This window comes from Ailuropoda melanoleuca, chromosome 9, assembly GCF_002007445.2.
Source record: "Ailuropoda melanoleuca isolate Jingjing chromosome 9, ASM200744v2, whole genome shotgun sequence".
NCBI classification, from domain to species: Eukaryota; Metazoa; Chordata; class Mammalia; order Carnivora; family Ursidae; genus Ailuropoda; species Ailuropoda melanoleuca.
Window position 1 is genome coordinate 23,110,197 of NC_048226.1, and position 19,894 is coordinate 23,130,090.

At 36.4% G+C, this 19,894-nt stretch overlaps 1 long non-coding RNA gene, 1 other non-coding gene and 1 pseudogene across 2 annotated transcripts; all 3 read left to right on the plus strand.

Annotated features, from left to right (window-relative positions):
• The first annotated feature begins 8,751 nt into the window (after window positions 1-8,751).
• Window positions 8,752-19,572, plus strand: LOC117803736. The gene is made up of 5 exons (XR_004627756.1): window positions 8,752-9,788; window positions 13,443-13,578; window positions 14,659-14,699; window positions 14,848-15,026; window positions 19,445-19,572. It is a non-coding gene; the product is annotated as an uncharacterized LOC117803736 (long non-coding RNA).
• On the plus strand, window positions 14,130-14,196 carry LOC117803907. The gene has a single exon (XR_004628028.1). It is a non-coding gene; the product is annotated as a small nucleolar RNA SNORD109A (small nucleolar RNA).
• Window positions 19,573-19,827: 255 nt separating the features above from the next.
• On the plus strand, window positions 19,828-19,894 carry LOC117803888 (annotated as a pseudogene).

Sequence of the window (19,894 nt, forward strand, 5' to 3'; positions counted from 1 at the left end):
CTGAGAATATTGCAGCCAACTCCTAGATGCATGCCAGATTAGAAGATCAGCTAGTTTCTTTATCTCTTTCAGAGGAAATTGCTCAATCTGTAGCTTTACATTCAGTCTGTGTGAGGTAGGAGAAAAAGTAGGGAGCCTCCTGAGTCACCATCTTAGTTGATTCTCAATAGTTTTGAATTTTGGTTCTCAGTCAATTGCCTTTGCTCTGACATTGTTTTTTTCCCCCAAATTTGAAGTATTTTCTTCAATGATATTTTAATAGCACGAGTTTTCTTAGCTTTGGGTAAGATATCTTACTTTAATGACAGTAAAAATAATTTTTCTGCCAAATCTTTTCCTGAGGTGTGGAACCATTACTAAGGAATTACATTTTAGTTCTTTGCAGACTTACTCTTTCATATAAGTATTTCTTAACTTTGAAACAGTAGAAAATTTCAGAGTTTCATTAGTTATACAAATTTCATTAGCTACACAAATATATATGTCCTTCACTGTTTCTTTTTTAATTAAAGATATTTTATTTTATGGATTTCTAATTTTTATTATGGTTGTTGAACATATTCTCTATCATTTGAATGATTTTAAAGTTTTTGAGACTTGGTTTTTGGCCTAATATGTGGTTTATCTTGGTGAACATACCATGGAAAATTTGAACAAAAGTGCATTTGTTCTAAAGTCATTGGCTATAGTGTTTTATAAACCATTTGGAGGAGTTTGGTAGTATTTTCGCATTCTTCTATGCTGATATTTTGTCTTGTTTTATATATTACTAAAGGAGTTGGATTTATTTATTTATTTATTTATTTTAAAGATTTAATTTATTTATTTGACAGAGAGAGACAGCCAGTAAGAGAGGGAACACAAGCAGGGGAGTGGGAGAGGAAGAAGCAGGCTCCTATTGGAGAAGCCTGATGTGGGGCTCGTTCCCAGAATGCTGGGATCATGACCTGAGCCGAAGGCAGACCCTTAATGACTGCGCCACCCAGGCGCCCCAGGAGTTGGATTTAAAATCATCAACTGTGATTATGGATTTGTCTACAACTCCTTTTATTTCTGTCAGTTTCATTTCACATAATTTGAAACTGTTATTAGTCACAAGCATTCATAATTATTAATGTATTCCTTATAATTTGACCCTCTTATAAAATGTCTCTATCTCTGATAACATAGTCTTGAAGTTCACTTTATCTGAAATTAATAAAGCCACTCTAGTCTTCATGTGCTTACTGTCTGCGTGGTGTATCTCTCATCTTTTTCTTCGTCCCAACCTCTATCTTTAAATGTAAAGTTTTGTCATTTTAGACAGCATGTAGTGGGTATATGTTTTAAGCTTTAGCAGATGGATTATTTATTCCAATTTGCATTTGATATAATTTTTGAAATGGTGGATTTAAGTCTACCATTTTTATCATTTATTTGTAACTGTGAACTCCCCTCCCTTGCCTCTCTCCTGTTTTTTGTTTTTCTATTTGTTCTTCCCTGCCTTCTTTGATTGCATTTTTTTTTCAGAATTTTATCTTCTTTTACCTTTTTAACTCTAACTCCTTGCATATTTTAGCAGACATTCTAGTGATTAAAATATACATATTTAGTTGTTTTCAATATTTTAAGACTAAATATCATATCACTTCACATAAACATAAGAATCGTACAACCATATATGTTCATTTCCCTAGTTCCTGTCCCCTTTTATGCTAGCATTGTCATATATCTACATTTGCCATAAACCCTACAGCCAATGATATAATTCTTCTAAATAGGTATATTTTCCTAACATAAGAGAAAAAAAGTCCTACTTACTTAAATATTTACCAGTTTCAGTGTTCCTCTATCCTGAGGATCCATGTTTCCTTCTGTTATTATTATCTATCTTCCTAAAGAATTTTCTTAGGCATCAGAACCACTAATGGTAATTTTTCTGTTTTCTTTTATATTACAGTTTTATTTGACAGTAGTTTTTTTTAAAGTTTTTTTTAAAGTTTAGCATTCTTTATTGAGGTATGTTGTTACCGAATGTGGAATTCTGGTTTGACTTTTTTATTCCTGCTACTTTAAAGATAATAAAAACAATATTGAACATTTTTTTCAATGAAAAAACCCATTTTCTTCTTTGGATTACATATAACCATTTCCTTCTTTGGATAGTTGTAGGAAATAGTAGAAACAAAAATTTTGGCTAGAAAAGCAGGATTTGATATTTTAACAAAGGGTAGTTCTGAAGGGCACTTAATTAAACAGTTTGTTTTATGTCTTCTTCTCTGTTTCTTTTTCATGGTTTTGATAAAATGAGCTCCTTTGACAGGGAATTGGGTTTTTTAAAAATATTCTTTTTTTTTTTTTTTATAATTAATTTTATTTTATTATATTGTGTTAATCACCATACAGTACATCCCCTGATTCTGATGTAAAGTTTGATGGCTTCATTAGTTGCGTATAACACCCAGTGCACCATGCAATACGTGCCCTCCTTACTACCCACCACCAGTCCATCCCCTTCCCCCACCCCCTCCCCTCTGAAGTCCCCAGTTTGTTTCCCATAGTCCATAGTCTCTCATGTTTCATTCCCCCTTCTGATTACCCCCCTTTTCTTTATCCCTTTCTTCCCCTACCGATCCTCCTAGTTCTTATGTTCCATAGATGAGAGAAATCATATGATAATTGTCTTTCTCTGCTTGACTTATTTCACTTAGCATTATCTCCTCCAGTGCCGTCCATGTTGCAGCAAATGTTGAGAATTCGTTCTTTCTGATAGCTGAGTAATATTCCATTGTATATATGGACCACAGCTTCTTAATCCAGTCATCTGTTGAAGGGCATCTCGGCTCCTTCCATGATTTGGCTATTGTGGACAATGCAGCTATGAACATTGGGGTGCATATGGCCCTTCTCTTTACTACGTCTGTATCTTTGGGGTAAACACCCAGTAGTGCAATGGCTGGGTCATAGGGTAGTTCAATTTTTAACTTTTTAAGGGACCTCCACACTGTTTTCCAGAGTGGCTGTACCAACTTGCATTCCCACCAACAATGTAGGAGGGATCCCCTTTCTCCACATCCTCTCCAACAATTGTTGTTTCTTGCCTTGTCTATCTTTGCCATTCTAACTGGCGTAAGGTGGTATCTCAGTGTGGTTTTGATTTGAATTTCCCTGATGGCTAATGATTTTGAACATTTTTTCATGTGTCTGTTAGCCATTTGTATGTCTTCATTGGAAAAGTGTCTGTTCATATCTTCTGCCCATTTTATGATTTGTTTATTTGTTTCTCGTGTATTGAGTTTGAGAAGTTCTTTGTAGATCTTGGATACCAGTCCTTTATCTGTGGTGTCCTTTGCAAATATATTCTCCCATTCTGTGGGCTGTCTCTTAGTTTTTTTGACTGTTTCCTTGGCTGTGCAGAAGCTCTTTATCCTGATAAAGTCCCATAAGTTCATTTTATCTTTTATTTCTCTTGCCTTTGGCGATGTGTCGTGAAAAAGGTTGCTCTGGCCGATGTCATAGAAGTTGTTGCCTATGTTCTCCTCTAGAATTTTGATGGATTCCTGTCTCACATTGAGGTCTTTCATCCATTTGGAGTTTATTTTTGTGTATGGTGTGAGAGAGTGGTCAAGTTTCATTCTTTTGCATGTAGCTGTCCAATTTTCCCAGCACCATTTATTGAAGAGACTGTCTTTTTTCCACCGGATGTTTTTTCCTGCTTTATCAAAGATTAGTTGCCCAAAGAGCCGAGGGTCCATTTCTGGGTTCTCTATTCTGTTCCATTGGTCGATGTGTCTGTTTTTGTGCCAGTACCATGCTGTCTTTGTGATCACAGCTTTGTAGTACAGCTCGAAATCCGGCATTGTGATGCCCCCAGCTTTGTTTTTCCTTTTCAACAGTTCCTTGGAGATTCTGGGCCTTTTCTGTTTCCATACAAATTTAAGGACTATTTGTTCCAGTTCTTTGAAAAATGTCCTCGGTATTTTGATCGGGATAGCATTGAAAGTGTAGATTGCTCTGGGTAGTATGGACATTTTAACTATGTTAATTCTTCCAATCCATGAGCATGGAATATTTTTCCATCTTTTTATGTCTTCCTCAATATCTTTCAAAAGTGATCTATAGTTTCTAGGATATAGGTCCTTTACGTCTCTGGTTAAGTTAATTCCAAGGTAACGTATGGTTTTTGGTGTTATTGTAAATGGGATGGATTCCCTAATTTCTCTTTCTTCAGTCTCGTTATTCGTGTATAGAAATGCAACTGATTTCTGGGCATTGATTTTGTATCCTGCCACCTTACTGAATTGTTCTATAACTTCTAATAGTTTGGGAGTGGATTCCTTTGGGTTTTCCATATAGAGTATCATGTCATCTGCAAAGAGAGACAGTTTGACTTCTTCTTTGCCGATTTGGATACCTTTGATCCCTTTTTGTCTTCTGATTGCTGTTGCAAGGACTTCTAGTACTATGTTGAATAATAGTGGCGAGAGTGGGCATCCTTGTCGTGTTCCTGATCTTAAGGGAAAGGCTTCCAGCTTTTCCCCATTGAGAATAATGCTTGCAGTAGGCTTTTCATAGATGGCTTTTATGAGATTGAGAAATGTACCCTCTATTCCTACACTCTGAAGGGTTTTAATCAGGAAAGGATGCTGTATTTTGTCAAATGCTTTTTCTGCATCAATTGAGAGGATCATATGGTTCTTGAGTCTTTTCTTGTTGATATGATGTATCACATTGATTGATTTGCGAGTGTTGAACCATGCTTGCATCCCAGGTATGAATCCCACTTGGTCATGATGGATAATCCTTTTAATGTACTGTTGGATTCTATTAGCAAGGATCTTGTTGAGGATTTTGGCATCCATATTCATTAGAGAAATCGGTCTGTAATTCTCCTTTTTGAGGGGGTCTTTGCCTGGTTTGGGGATCAAGGTAATATTAGCCTCATAGAATGAGTTTGGTAGCTTTCCTTCTGTTTCTATTTTTTGAAATAGCTTTAGGAGAATAGGTATTATTTCTTCTTTGAATGTTTGGTAGAATTCCCCAGGAAAACAGTTTGGGCCTGGAGTTTTATTATCTTATCTTACATGCAAAGTCATAAAAATAATCATTTCATATTTTTAAGTGGCTGGTTATGCTTTCATGGTGTTTATAGTGAACAAATAAGTTAGAGAGTGTACGGATGACTTATATGGTTGCAAAGGTGTTAAGGAGAAAAAGCAGGGTAAGAAGATTGGGTTGAATTGATGATAGAAGTATAATTTCATTTAATTAATTGATAACACTACCATTATGGTCAAAGCATAGAAATATGGAATGTTTTATGAATTTTCCTGTATTGTAACATTTGATGTGAATTCTCTTAACACAGAATTGATCTAGCTCTTGAAATACCATCTTTTTATTGAAGATAAGTGGGGCATAGGCATTTTATAACTTCTGAATTTAGGAAAGATAAAATTTTATATGAATGGCTTTTTTTTTTTCAATTTGGCATGACTCCCATGTGTCAACTCCCATGACAACCATGCAGAAAAGGAAAGCTGTTGTATTTTTTGCCATGCACACCATCACAAAACATACTATTGTTCTTCTATGATCTTATGAGAAACTTAGAACTAGCATTCCAATGGATATGTAAGATAAAATGTGGTTTTGTGGAAACAAATGCTCAGTTTTGAGAAACACTCTGATTAATGTTGTTAGGTCTTATGTTAATGATTCTCAAATTCAGCCCAATTCTACTTTCATCTATCTATCTACCTGCCAATTTATTTTCCATATTCTGTCTGTATACCTTTACCTATCAGTAATCTGTCATCCATTTTACCTGTTTGTCTATCTGTATGTCCATCCTGCCATTATATATAAGAGGCAGAAGAGCATAGAAATGGAGAACCAACGGAGTTACTTCCAATGTGTGAGGACAGTGGTTAACAGTAGATTCTGTGGTGAGGATGTATAGAAGGAAAAGCAAAAGAAAGCATGGCTGAGGACCATTAATTCAAGGACTTGCCTAGCAGGAACTCTGGCCTTATTACTTGGACTCAAAAAAATCAAAAAAGAGCTGCCTCCATTGTATGTCAGCCTGACATGAGAAAATTTAAGCTAAATATGAGGACTCTACTTTTCCAGTCTTCCTATACTTCCATATTTTTATATTCAAGTTTTCATTACTTGGAATTATCACCTCAGGCTCTATTATAGCAGTCCATGGATTGGCAAATATTTTCTGTAAAGGACCAAGTAACCATGTTAATTTTTCAGGCTGTTGCAATTACTCCACTTTCTTGTTATAGTATGAAAGCAGCCAAACACCCTGTGTAATTGAGGAAGTGCTGCTGTATTCCAACAGCAGGCTGTGGGCTTGAGTTTACCAATCCCTGAACTAGGGCATTGGTTAAACAAGAACCTGAAAAATGATCAGATTAACTCAGACACATAGTAAAAATATCTGAGAATTATATATCCATTTTATTTTCATTAAAATTATTTTAGCTCCTTTGCTATATTTTCTTCACAAGAGAGCTTTATAAATCACTGTTATATACCATCATAACATGAACAATGTGAAACCAGCACTGTATAAGGAATTAGAATGATATGAACCCCTTTCCAGTTATAACCAATAAATTCAATTTCAAAATTGAATGTATTTCTCCCAAATTCCCACTTTAAGGGCACCAAGGAATTAGTGACCAAAGCCCTGCCTCCTTTCTTTTCTCCTTTAGCATAGATTGAGTTGAAATGCTGTCTCTAAGCTTCCTTCATGGTATCCAGTCTCTTTATGAAATGACTTCAGTCTCTTTTGATTTTATCTGAGCAGATGTAATTGTTTCAACATCTCAAAATAAGATTCCTATATTCCAAGGCTAATATTTATTTATTTATTAAGATTTTATTTATTTATTTGACAGAGAGAGAGACAGCCAGTGAGAGAGGGAACACAAGCAGGGGGAGTGGGAATGGAAGAAGGAGGCTCCCAGCGAGGGGCCTGATATGGTGCTCGATCCCAGAACTCTGGGATCACGCCCTGAGCCAAAGGCAGACGCTTAACGACTGAGCCACCGAGGCGCCCCCCACCAAGGCTAATATTTAATCTCATTTATAAAAACGTGAGTCAACAATATACATAGGCAATGGATACAATATTTAATCCAGTTAAACTGTATTTTCCACGTATACTCTTGTTTTCTCGTGTTATCTGGATGGAGAGTTTAGAGGAGAGAAAAACAATCTCTAAAACCTGGTAACTTAAGATTGGGCTATTTCTTTGTAGCCAAATAAATATATATGAGTATTTACTTAAAATTTATATGACAAATTTAGTGTTAATATTCTATGAAAGCTTCACTCAAATCAGTTAGAAAAAGACAAGCTTTCCAGTACAAAATTGGGAAGACATAAATGAACAATTCATGAGAGAAAAGCATTGTGAATGGCCAAGAGCATATATTAATATGCTCAACTCTACCAATCTTTGTAATTAAATATATATGAAATAATTATTATTATAAATATATAATAAAATTAAATGTGTGTGAACACACATAGACACACACATAATGCAATAAATCAACAATTGTCTTTTTTCACCTATCAGATTAATAGGTACATTTGTTAACCAAGCAATGGAGAATTTGGAACTACTGGTATGTTATAGTCTTTCCAGAAGACAGTGGAAAGTATATTAGATGGAAATTAGCACATTTGACTAACAATTTCATTTTTAGAAATGTACCCAAGTATGTAATAGGAAGTGTTCCAGGATGTATGTAAACTCAAGGGTAATCATTATAGCCTTAGTTGTATTTGTAAAATTGTAAGTAACCTGTTTACCTAAAATCATAATTCTAAGTAAATTAATGTTGGTACATTTATCCAGTTGGATTATATTCAGTTATCTATGGTAATGTATGTTTAAATTAATTGGTATGAGAATCCAAGCTTTTCAGCAGTTTATTTATCTACCACTTATTGAGTACCAAGTATGTTTAAGGCAATAACATTGTATTCCATTCATGTAAAATGATATAAATATGTGCTTGTGCAGATATGGTCAATAAACCAATTGTATAGGAAGAATATTAAAAATTTTTGATAATGAGTTTTGGTCATTATTTTGCTGTTTCATTTGTGTGTTGTGTGTGTAAGTGTGTGTGGTTTCAAATACACATATTTTAATTACATATAGCAGTTATTGAGTTGTTAGTATAAGTCAGTCTATCAAATGCCAAGATAAACACTATTTAATGAATTGTCTCAGTTAATGTTAATAATACAAAGCAGTATATTTCTTCTTAAAAAATAGGAAAACAGAAACTGAGTCTTAGGCTGTTTGTGCAATTCATACTACTGTTTGCAACTTAAAAATAAAAACAAAACCCTATGGTGAAACAGCCATTGGACGATATTAATTAAAATACTTATACTTTGGGGCACTTGACTGGCTCAGTCAGTGGAGCATGAGACTCTTGATCTGGTGAGTTCTAGCCCCATGTTGGACATGGAACCTACTAAAAAAAAAATAAAAAAATACTTGTATTCTGCTAAATCTATTGAGCAAAACCATGTTGTGTGGAAGAATGCACATTTCTGAGGTCATATTCATTCTTACTGTGTTTTTAAGGTCAGAGCCATAAGAATTTGCAAGTGCAATTCCTCAGGCTAAAAAGTAAAAGTGTTGGGGCGCCTGGGTGGCACAGCGGTTAAGCGTCTGCCTTCGGCTCAGGGCGTGATCCTGGCGTTATGGGATCGAGTCCCACATCAGGCTCTTCTGCTATGAGCCTGCTTCTTCCTCTCCCACTCCCCCTGCTTGTGTTCCTTCTCTCTCTGGCTGTCTCTCTCTCTGTCAAATAAATAAATAAAATCTTTAAAAAAAAAATAAAAAGTAAAAGTGTTAAGATATTGCAGGAATAGGAGCAAAATAATGTCAGGATATTGGTTTGTGGAAAATTCCATGGTATAAAGCTACAGAGAATGATCTCTGGAAATACGGGTTACTAGTGCTTAGGAGATGGGACACTGTCTTCCTTAGCAGAAACCATCTCGTAGATAGAGCTCTGGGATGCCATGGGAGCACAGATCAAATCCCAAACAAATGGCCAGTAGGAAGAGTATCACTAAATGGAAGAAATGAGCTTTGGAATAGACAGGACATGATGATAGGCAATACCCAGGCATAAATACTGTAGATAGTAGGGAAAGGGCCAGTGACAATCTGAGTGAAGAAGCAATTCCCAACTGACAGAAATTTAAATGTCATCATCTCCCATTGGAATATTTTCTTTCTTTCTGTGATTTATGACCATATAGTCTGGATTCTAAACTGTCTACCTCCTTTGAATGGGTGTTTCACAATCAGTTTACTTTTCCCCAGTTATCTGTATTATTCTAGCCCTTTTCTAAAGATAAGACTTTGTGTTTTGCAAGTATAAACAAGTATCAACTCAGAACTAAGTCGCTAAAATATTGGCCAAAATGATAAAGAGAATTGTGACAAATCTGCCTGACTATGCCACAACAGTGACTAGATTATGTTTAGAAATTTGACTGGCTTATAATGTAAGGAATGTGCAAAACTATTCTAAGTTTGCCTTTTTATCTTCTGGCATTTTGAGGGGAAGTGGACTGTATACAATACTCCCAGTTGGGGCTCTGGAACATCGTGGAGACTGAAGGAGGAGTAGAAGTACAGAAGGAGAAAGCTTTCACGGATGAATAACGCTGAATCCATCAAAGAGAACCACTTGACACACAGCAGTACGCCACCTCTGGTTTTGGCTGATAAAATTCAGGCATGTCTGGACATGGTAAATCTCTTTAGGAATGAAAAAAAAACCTGATTGATAATGATGAGATGTTTATAATGTTACTAAACTAATATGTGAATGAATGAGTGAGTGAATGGATAAATAGGGTAGAAAGTAAAGTGCCATATGACAGAAAGCTGTAAATGAGGTAGAAATTATATAATATAAAATACAGACTTTTGGGAATGATCATAATAATTGTTTCAACCAGGAGACATCAAAGAAGGCTAAAACTTCTTGGAGAAAATTTGAGGAGAAACAGGATACTTTTATAGATTGTGATTATCTCCTCCGTGTTATACTTATCAGTTGCAAAGAGAAAATAATAGTGGAGAACCTGGCAGATACCACCTGAATTAAGTATGAGATGAAAGATAATACTAGCAGTGATGGAATCATCTGGCATCACTGATAGGAAGCACTGAGAAGAACCTAGCCTTATTTCTGTAGTACCTCAGACAAAAATGAATAAGCCTGAATCAATTAATGAGAAAATATTAGACCCAAGTTGAGTGATTTTCTACAAAACAAAGCTCCCACGAACTGTCATTTAGTCTTCAAATGTATTAATATTACTCAGGAAATGTTCTAGATTATGTCAGACTAAATAGATATGAAAACTGAGTATAATATTGAATCAGGATTTTTTATAGAAGACATTAAAGGAAAAAAATTAAGAATGTCCAAAAAATATTACAGCATATTATATAAAGCAGGTGATAATTGCATAGCTTTAATAATAATAATAATAATACTGTGGCTATGTAGTAGAAGATTCTTGTTTTAATGAAATTAAAATGACGTATGGGATAACAGAAAATCATAGCTCGTTGTAACGTAAATGGTTCAAATACAGGTGCAGACAAGTACTTTTACCCTTAATCACTTAGTACAATGTTCTAACAGTTCAGCTATGTGGCGGCATGTATCAGAACCCCATTCCCTTTTTACAGATGAGTAATATTCCACTGTGTGGCTGTATCACAATTTGTTTATCCATTTATCACAATGGATATTTGTTTTGTTATCACTTTTTGTCTGTTATGAATAAGTTTGCTATGAACATTTTGGGGACCTGTATGACCAGGATTTTTAAGATCATATTTGTTGCATTTAAAGGAAAATCTGTGCAGAGTGAATATTCTGTTAAATAGTGGTGGTAACTCTTATCGTAGACATAATTTGACATATACCATCGAAGTCTTATTTCTGCACACTTGTTGATTTGGTGGGTGTGCATATTTTTTATCATTCTACATTTTGTTATTGTATTTTCAGTTTTAGATATAGAATCAATGTTGGTTTGAATATAAAGCATTTCCTTGCCTTGTAACATTAAGATGCTGAAAGGGTATCTAGAATAAATGAGCTGCATAATACTCAAGGATAGTAGAGATTGTTCAGATCAGTAGAATTTTGCCACATAAATTATACTGGTTTTCTTACTAATGTTCATGTAGAACTACAATGAAAAACTTTTACTTGTGGGCTTCATAGCTGATGCAGCCTCCATCATTTATTGTCATCTCCAGTTTCTATGTGTAAATCAAGTGGCTCAGTATGTTTTAGCATTATGAATGCTTGTGTGAGTGCATGGATGACTTCAAGGTCTATCCTTTTACATAAGCAGCAAGCGAAAAGTGTCTTATTGAGTGAATGTGCTTGGATTATATATTCATACCTTGTAAAAAATCTGAAGAAAATGAGAGACAAAATCACTGTTGTTGAGCAGTACGCTGTTTCTATCCTAAGCAAATGAGGGTGGACTTCTACTTACTCATTTTAGTGTCAGCCCACAGTTTTCATGGTTTTGAATTCTACCAGTCTTGCATGTATTAAATATTTAATCTATGGATATCTTATTCTTTGGTTAAATGGTGTTCTTTGCATGTGTCACTGCTAACAAATATATGGGCTTAATACATGAGAGTGTGCAATGAATATGTGTCTGTCCCAGCCTGTTTTCAATTTTATATTTATACCTTTTATTTTTTGTTATGTTATGTTAGTTACCATACAGTACTTCATTAGTTTTTGATGTAGTGTTCCATGCTTCATTGTTTGCGTATATCACCCAGTGCTCATTGCAATACCTGCCCTCCTTAATACCCATCACCAGGCTAACCCATCCCTCCACCCCCTCCCCTCTGAAATCCTCGGTTTGTTTCCTGGAGTCCGTAGTCTCTCATGGTTTGTCTCTCTGATTCCCCCTCTTCATTTTTCCCTTCCTTCTCCTGATGTCCTCTGTGCTATTCCTCATGTTCCACATATAAATGAAACTGTATGATAATTGTCTTTCTCTGCTTGACTTATTTCACTTACCATAATCGCCTCCAGTTCCATCCATGTAGATGAAAATGGTCAGTATTCATCCTTTCTGATGGCTGAATAACATTGCACTGTATATATGGACCACATCTTTATCCATTCATCTGTTGAAGAGCATCTTAGCTCCTTCCACAGTTTGGCTATTGTGGACATTGCTGCTATGAACATTGGGGTGTATGTGTCCCTTTTTTTTCCACTACATCTGTATCTTTGGGGTAAATATCCTTGTAGTGTAATTGCTGGGTCATAGGGTAGCTCTATTTTTAACTTTTTGAGGAACCTCCGTACTTTTATCCAAAATGGCTGTACCAGCTTTCATTCCCAGCAACAGGGTAAGAGGGTTCCCCTTTCTCCACAACCTCGCCAACATTTGTTGTACCTTTTATTTAATTTGTTTTTTATTTTACCTACAGTAAAATTCACTCTTTGTCATGTAGTTATATGGATTTTGACAAGTGTATAGAATATTATATCTAACACCACAATTATGATATGGAGGTGTTCCATTACTGCTAAAAATCTTCTTTATTTTACTCCTTTGTAGTCAACCCCTCATTCTACTCCATAATCTTTTGTGACCACTGTTTTTATAGTTTCACCTTTAACAAAATGTCATTTAAATGGAATCAAACATTACATAACCTCTTAAGTCCAGCTCCTTGTACCTAGCACTTTGAGTTCCCTAGTTTACTTGCAAGCATTTATCCTTCCAAGAGCTATGTTAGCCAATCCATGAACTCCTAGGATTACTAATTGCATTCCGTTTTGAATAAAGATCGGCCATGCTTATTTTATCTTAGTCTTCTTATGTCTTGTTCTTCTGATGTTCTTTTTATAATTTTCATTATCTTATGTAGTTTTCATGTCTTCTTTAATTCTTACCATTTTTTCATCAGTTTTTATATGTCGTTTGTAATAGGTTTTCAAAGTTCTTATCTCTTACTTTCAGAATGTAAGTCTTACCCCATCCTTGTCATGTGCCCTTCATTTTACCGATCAAAGAACATTTTCATAAAGTCTTTATTTGATAGGATACAACTTTAGAATTTCTCATTCAAAAAGAAAATCGCTGTGCCACTAATTTACATAGCATAGTAGAGAGGATTACTGACTATTTGCAGAGTGAGTAATTCAGAGAGGAAATAAGTGAAGAGATGAACTGGCAAAGATGGCTAAGAACCAAGCATCTATGATATGTGTAGCACAGACTAGAAGTGTGGGGATTCCTCTATAGCAATCATTATAGAACAAATGATTGAGCTTTACTTTTAAATGAATTTCATGTATTTTTGGATCTAACATATTATTTGTGATGTTTTGCTGCAGGACAGACTGGAACAAGCAACATAATTTAGGGAAGAGAGATGAGCAGCTATTCTGATGCTTTTGAAATTCTGTGTGTGTTGTGGCCAGTGATGTCAGAACATCACGTTCTCTGCACTCATTATTTCAGAAGCCCAAGGTAGAATATTTTGATAATAATTTTGTTTTCCCCATAAGTGTACCTACTTTGTTAAATGAATATTCATTATTATTTCTTTCCTTCATTAATTAAAAAAAAATTCTTCTGGAAGTAACCTGAACAATTTCTGGGAATCATTGATATATTTCCTTTTTATACCATTATATAGCATATGCAAATAATCTTATAAAGAAAATTAAATGTGCCAAAATATTGATTTATCTTTTTAATATTGACAAGTCCAGAATATAGATGTTTCTACTCATATTTCTACTGTAATCATACCTTATTTGCTACCACATTGACAAATACTTCCCCATTTCTCCTTTAAATTTTAGTTGACTATTTAAAAAAATTGATTTTATGTAATTTTATTAGAAAAATCCAAGGTTATTCGCCAATGTTCTATGTACATAAGAGTTCCATTATTTGGATACTAAATAAAATATCTCTTCTGCATTTACTATTATTTATTTATAATGCAGTAGATAAGCCTGAAGAAAATAAGCCTGGCTATGGAAATGCTTATTTGTTTGGGAGGATGTTTGTCTGGATCAATGATGAGCACAATTGTCTGAGGATGCTGAGGGACTCATTCCAGATGTCAATCTGAGGTCCAGATGAGTGGCCCTCTAATAGGACAAATAAGACTCTCAAAGCCTGGCTGTATTTGATGACCTTAAGGGACAAAACAATACTGCTGTGAACATACCTTTTATTTCTTTTGGAGCAAAGAATTAGCCTCCTATCTCACGAGGCAGTGTGCAACTTCAGATATGCCATATGGCCCCAGACTTGCTTCGTTTTGCTCAATTTGAACGTAGAGTTGTCAGTAGATATTTGTATATAGGAAACATGTTCTTGAGTAATAAATGAGGAAACAAAAGAAAAATTGAATTAAGAACTCAAGCAACTGTGACGAGTACTGAAAATTTCATTTGTGTTGGCTAAAAGGAGGAAACATTGCATACCTATATTAAATATTGACAATAGAATCACTTTTAGTATTTGTTATTTTTCAGTGTAAAGAGATTTCAGAGATTATATGTTTGTTTTTCTTTCTGTCATGTTTTCCTGAAGTAGATGGGATGGAATGAAGTCCTCCACTTCAGAGAAGAGCAGTGAGTAACTACACAAAAATTCATATGTCATGTGTTCTGTGCCACATCCTGAGGTCTCTGTGCTCATCTTTTCAATGACTTACTGGATAATACCTTCATTATTTGTCATTTTCTTTTCTTTTTAAGATTTTATTTATTTATTTGACAGAGACAGAGAGAGAGCACCCAAGCAGGGGGAGTGGCAGGCAGAGGGAGAGGGAGAAGCAGACTCAACACTAAGCAGGGAACCTGACATGGGGCTCCATCCCAGGACCCTGGGATCATGATCTGAGCATACCTTAACCGACTGAGCAACCCATGCACACCCATTATGTGTCATTTTCTTTGGTGAGTATCTTCACCCTCCATTCCAAATTTTAAATTTTATTTTATCTGAGTTCTGTATGGATTGACAGATGTAGAGCTTTGGAAAATTGTTGATTTGTTTTAATTTTATGTTGCAGTGAAATATTCTTTTATGAAATTAAGCTATGCTTGGGAGTCTTCTTAAAATTATGATGGTTTCATAATGTTGACTCCATGATTATGATAGTCAGACGATTTTAGTCAGATCTGTAAGATCCTTATGGATCATTATTGCTACTTTTTGCATCATTGATATTTTATATTAATTAGATTTATCTTTTCATTTTTTGGTGTGGAAAAGTATATGCTAAATTTTATGACATCTTTCTAAGGCCTTCATTTTATTTTCAAATTATTTATTTATTTATTTATTTATTTATTTATTTATTTATTTGAAAGAGAGAGAGAGCAGGCATGCAAGAGGGGGTAGGGGCAGAGGGAGAGAGAGAATTGCAGATAGACTCTAAGCTGGACACAGAGCCTGATCCAATGTTGGTCTCATGACCTAAGATTATGACTTGAGACAAAACCAAGAGTTGGTTGCTTAATTCATTAAGACACCCAGACGTCCCTTAAGACCTTCATTTATTAAGGAGGACACGTTGCATGGAGCACTGGGTGTTATACGTAAATAATGAATCATGGAACACTACATCAAAAAATAAGGATGTGCTGTATGGTGACTAACATAACATAATAAAAAATTATTATTAAAAAAATTTAAAATTGAGATATTAATAAAGTATAATTATAAAATTTAAGAATAAAACTTCATATGCAAAAAAAATAAAAAATAAATGATAAAGAATCAAACTCAAAAGATATTTTCTAAAACACAAAAAAGTTCAATTTTCCATATAGTGTTTGTCTCATAAACACTATTAGTTTGGGTTAAGTGAATAGATAACGAAATTACATATATAAATTTATTAATCATTTTTTAAAAATTTGAAACATGCATCAATAAGAAAAATAGTCTGTATCTTCCTTGTCATAATCATATAGAAGGGTTTATGTTACCTTGGGTCTGGTGTTTAATAGTTTAGGAAGAGGTAAATGTTTTTTTCTTGACAAGGATCTTGTCACACATTTTTTCAATGAGTAATTGTTTTTGTGTTCTCTTTGTACTTATGTATGTATGTAAGTATGTATGTACATATTTTAATGTGTGTATTTATTTCTCCAGAATCTATCAACGTCATTCAAATGAGCTCAATAATAATGAATAAAATAGCCACATCAGAAAGTAAAAGAGCCCCACCACATACTGAAATGGACTCCACAACTTTCATTATTTAAAAAAAAAATATATATATATATATATAGAGAGAGAGAGAGATATTTGAGGATGAATGTAATTGACAGGAACACTAGTATATATTTTGGTATAATAAATATGATCTTACAAATAATCACTTGTATATTTTCCCATCTGTGTATTATACAATATTTATTTTAATATATAAGTATATTTTGAGTGCATGGTGGTTGTTTCGAGGTATAGAAGTATATCACATATAATATTTATGCTGTAAAGGACAGATATTAAAAATTTACCACTAGGGGTGCTTGGGTGGCTCAGTCTGACTCTTGGTGTCAGCTCAGGTTATGATCTCATGGTCGTGGGATTGAGTCCAACATCAGGCTCTGCTCAGCACAGAGCCTTCTTCAGATTTGCTCTTTTTTCTTCTCCCTTTGTTCCTCCCCCCCATTGTCTCTCTCTAAAATAAATATTTAAAAAAAATAAATATGTACGACCCAGTGTGTTTTAAAAAGAAGTACTTTCTCCCTAAAATTGGGAAAAGAACATCAATGTCCTCTCCCATCACTGCTATTTATATTGTTCTGTGCAGTCATAAACCAAGAAAAGTAAGTAAAAGGCATAAAAATCAGAAAGTAAGAAACAAAGCTTTTTTGTAGGAACTCAATTACCTATGTTAGAAAAGACCAAAGGGGGCACCTGGGTGGCACAGGGCGTGATCCCGGCGTTATGGGATCGAGCCCCACATCAGGCTCCTCCACTATGAGCCTGCTTCTTCCTCTCCCACTCCCCCTGCTTGTGTTCCCTCTCTCTCTGGCTGTCTCTACCTCTGTCAAATAAATAAATAAAATCTTTAAAAAAAAAAAAGAAAAAAGAAAAGACCAAAGAATCTACAATAACACTCCCTGGGCTAAAAACTGAGTTTAGCAAGCTTGCAGGGTACAAGATCAATATATAAAAGTATATATTAATATATACTAGGAATGAACAATTGGAATTTGAAATAAATCCCATTTATAAAGGCACAAAAATGAGCTACTATTGTAATAAAATGCAGTAAAATATGTGCAGTATCTCTATGACAAAACCCGCAAAACGCTGATGAAAATTATCAAAGGAGACCTAAGTAAATGTAGAGATATACTCTGTTCATGGATCAGAAGACTCAATATTGTTACGTTATCACAATTTCATGTGTAGATTCACTACGATCTAAGTAAAAATAATTGCAAGCTACTTTGTAGATATCAACAAGGTAATTCAAAAATTCATATCAAAGTAAAAGAACTAAAATAGCAAAAGAGATTAAGAAAATGTAAAGTCAGTGAACTCACATTATGTAATTCTAAGGCTTACTATAAAACTGTAGTAGACAATATAGTGTGTTAGTGAAGGAATTAACACATAGCACAAAGAAGATGATATCTGTTCAAGGTAGTCATGGAGAAAGATACCATGGGTGCTTCAGGAATGCTGGGAATGTTTGTTTCTGCATCTATTTGTTAAACTCACATAGAAAGTTTAAAACATCATGGGGCGCCTGGGTGGCACAGCGGTTAAGTGTCTGCCTTCGGCTCAGCGCGTGATCCCAGCATTATGAGATCGAGCCCCACATCAGGCTCCTCCGCTATGAGCCTGCTTCTTCCTCACCGACTCCCCCTGCTTGTGTTCCCTCTCTCGCTGGCTGTCTCTATCTCTGTCAAATAAATAAATAAAATTTAAAAAAAAAAAGAAAGTTTAAAATATCAGAAAAAAGTGGTCTAAATATTGGTTAATACATTTCCTAGGAATATTGTCCAGTAGGCAGTGTGTTATGTGGGAACTGATGGTTGAACTCTTAGGAAACACAAGACTGTTGTCTGTTTCCGGCTCCTGGCTACCTCAACCAGTAGAGCCTGCAAATCTTGAACAGTGGAGATGAATTCAAGCACCGTGCTGGATTTAGAATTAACCTAAAAAAACAAACAAACAAACAAACAAACAAGTTATGTCTTTAACATAGGGATGCAGGAAATCATCATATTAGGAACTATATGTCTATGTTTCCATATGTGAACACATTTAAATATTTTTCATTAGCTTATTAATACTCCATTCCTACATTATAATACTGTGAGGAGTTACTATGAATAATAATATTCAAAATATTTTATTCTAGTAATAACTGAGAGTAAAATTTTCAAAAGTTATCATATAGAAAATTGTATTGTCCTTGGGTTCAGAAGGGTGTAAAGCTGTCCAGCCAACAGACAAGGGAACATATTGCAAAAGGGCGTGTGGCTGCAACATGAAGGGCTAGTGGTGGAGTGAGCAGGAAAGCAGCCGGGAGTGGAGTCTGCGGGCCCCTCACCTTGGTTCGGCTTGGGTCAGTTTCAGCCCTGCATCCGGAGTCCCAGGGGTGGCAGACTTCCCGCGGGCCCCTGGGTTTTCCCATTGGTGGCTGAGGTTCTGCGCAGTGTAGTAGCGCTGCGACAGCTAGCGGGGTGACAGTCTGCGTCGATGTCACTCCTCTGGTGCCTCAGCGGGAGTACGTGGAGAGGGTGTATTGTGCTTTGCCAGGGTGACCTTTAGACAGGGAGTCTCTGGACATTTTCAGCCACTCTAGGGGTCAAACGTGGCGCTCGGGGTTTCAGTGGCACCGATCTCATGCTGCTGCGAGGCAGGACGTGAGGCCAGGGATCCACATACTGGGCAGGCTCCGTGGGGAGCTGAGGCCTCCACACGTGAGCACCCCCCCCACATGCCTATTCCCCCATCAGAATCACCCACACCGGCCCCAACCCCCGCACACACTCAACTACACGGCACACAGGGACTACACGCAGTCAAAAGACACCCCCCCACAACAACACAGACGCCCCTTCCGCGGGCTTACACACGGGCGTGTGTGTACAGACACACACCCACACACTCGCACACACAGAGATACACACCCACGCTCAAACTCTCTCAGGCACTCAAACCCGCAGCCGTGCTGTTCTGTGCCTGTGGCATCACCCCCGGCTGCAGCCAGCATGAGGGACAGAGGGACAGGACAGGGAGGTACAAGGCTCACCCCCGATCCGTTGCAAGCCTTCTGGGGAGCTTAGGACCGTGTTCTATTTCTCACGCGTGTGTTTGTATCATCCACACTTCTCAGGTGTGGTGGCCACGCCAGGCTCGCTGTTACCCTGCACGACCAAGCTTTCCATCCTTGGATGCACGGAGGTTGGTCGGGCCCGCAAGAATTGTGGTCGCGGGTGAGCACGCTGCAGACGTCGGATCACGAAGACGGTAAGCCTTCCATTGTCTCAGGCGCACCCATTGGCTGTAGGAATTCCTGCGCCCGCCTGAGAGGCTGCCAGTCCGCCGGTGCCTACTGGAGCGCAGGGTCTGGCTCCAAGAGAGGATTGACCGTTCCTTTTGCTCAGTGGCGTAGCTCTGGTCGGTCCAGGCTACTGGAGGGCTCTGAGGCTATCGGGTTAGCCCTCTGAGCCGTGCAGCCTGCCTCGTTCAATTGGCCAGGCGGCCCAGAATGCGCTCGGATCGATGATGACTCCCTCATTCTGCATTCCTTGGAAAAGCTGAACAAAATGAGTGAGAACTCCCT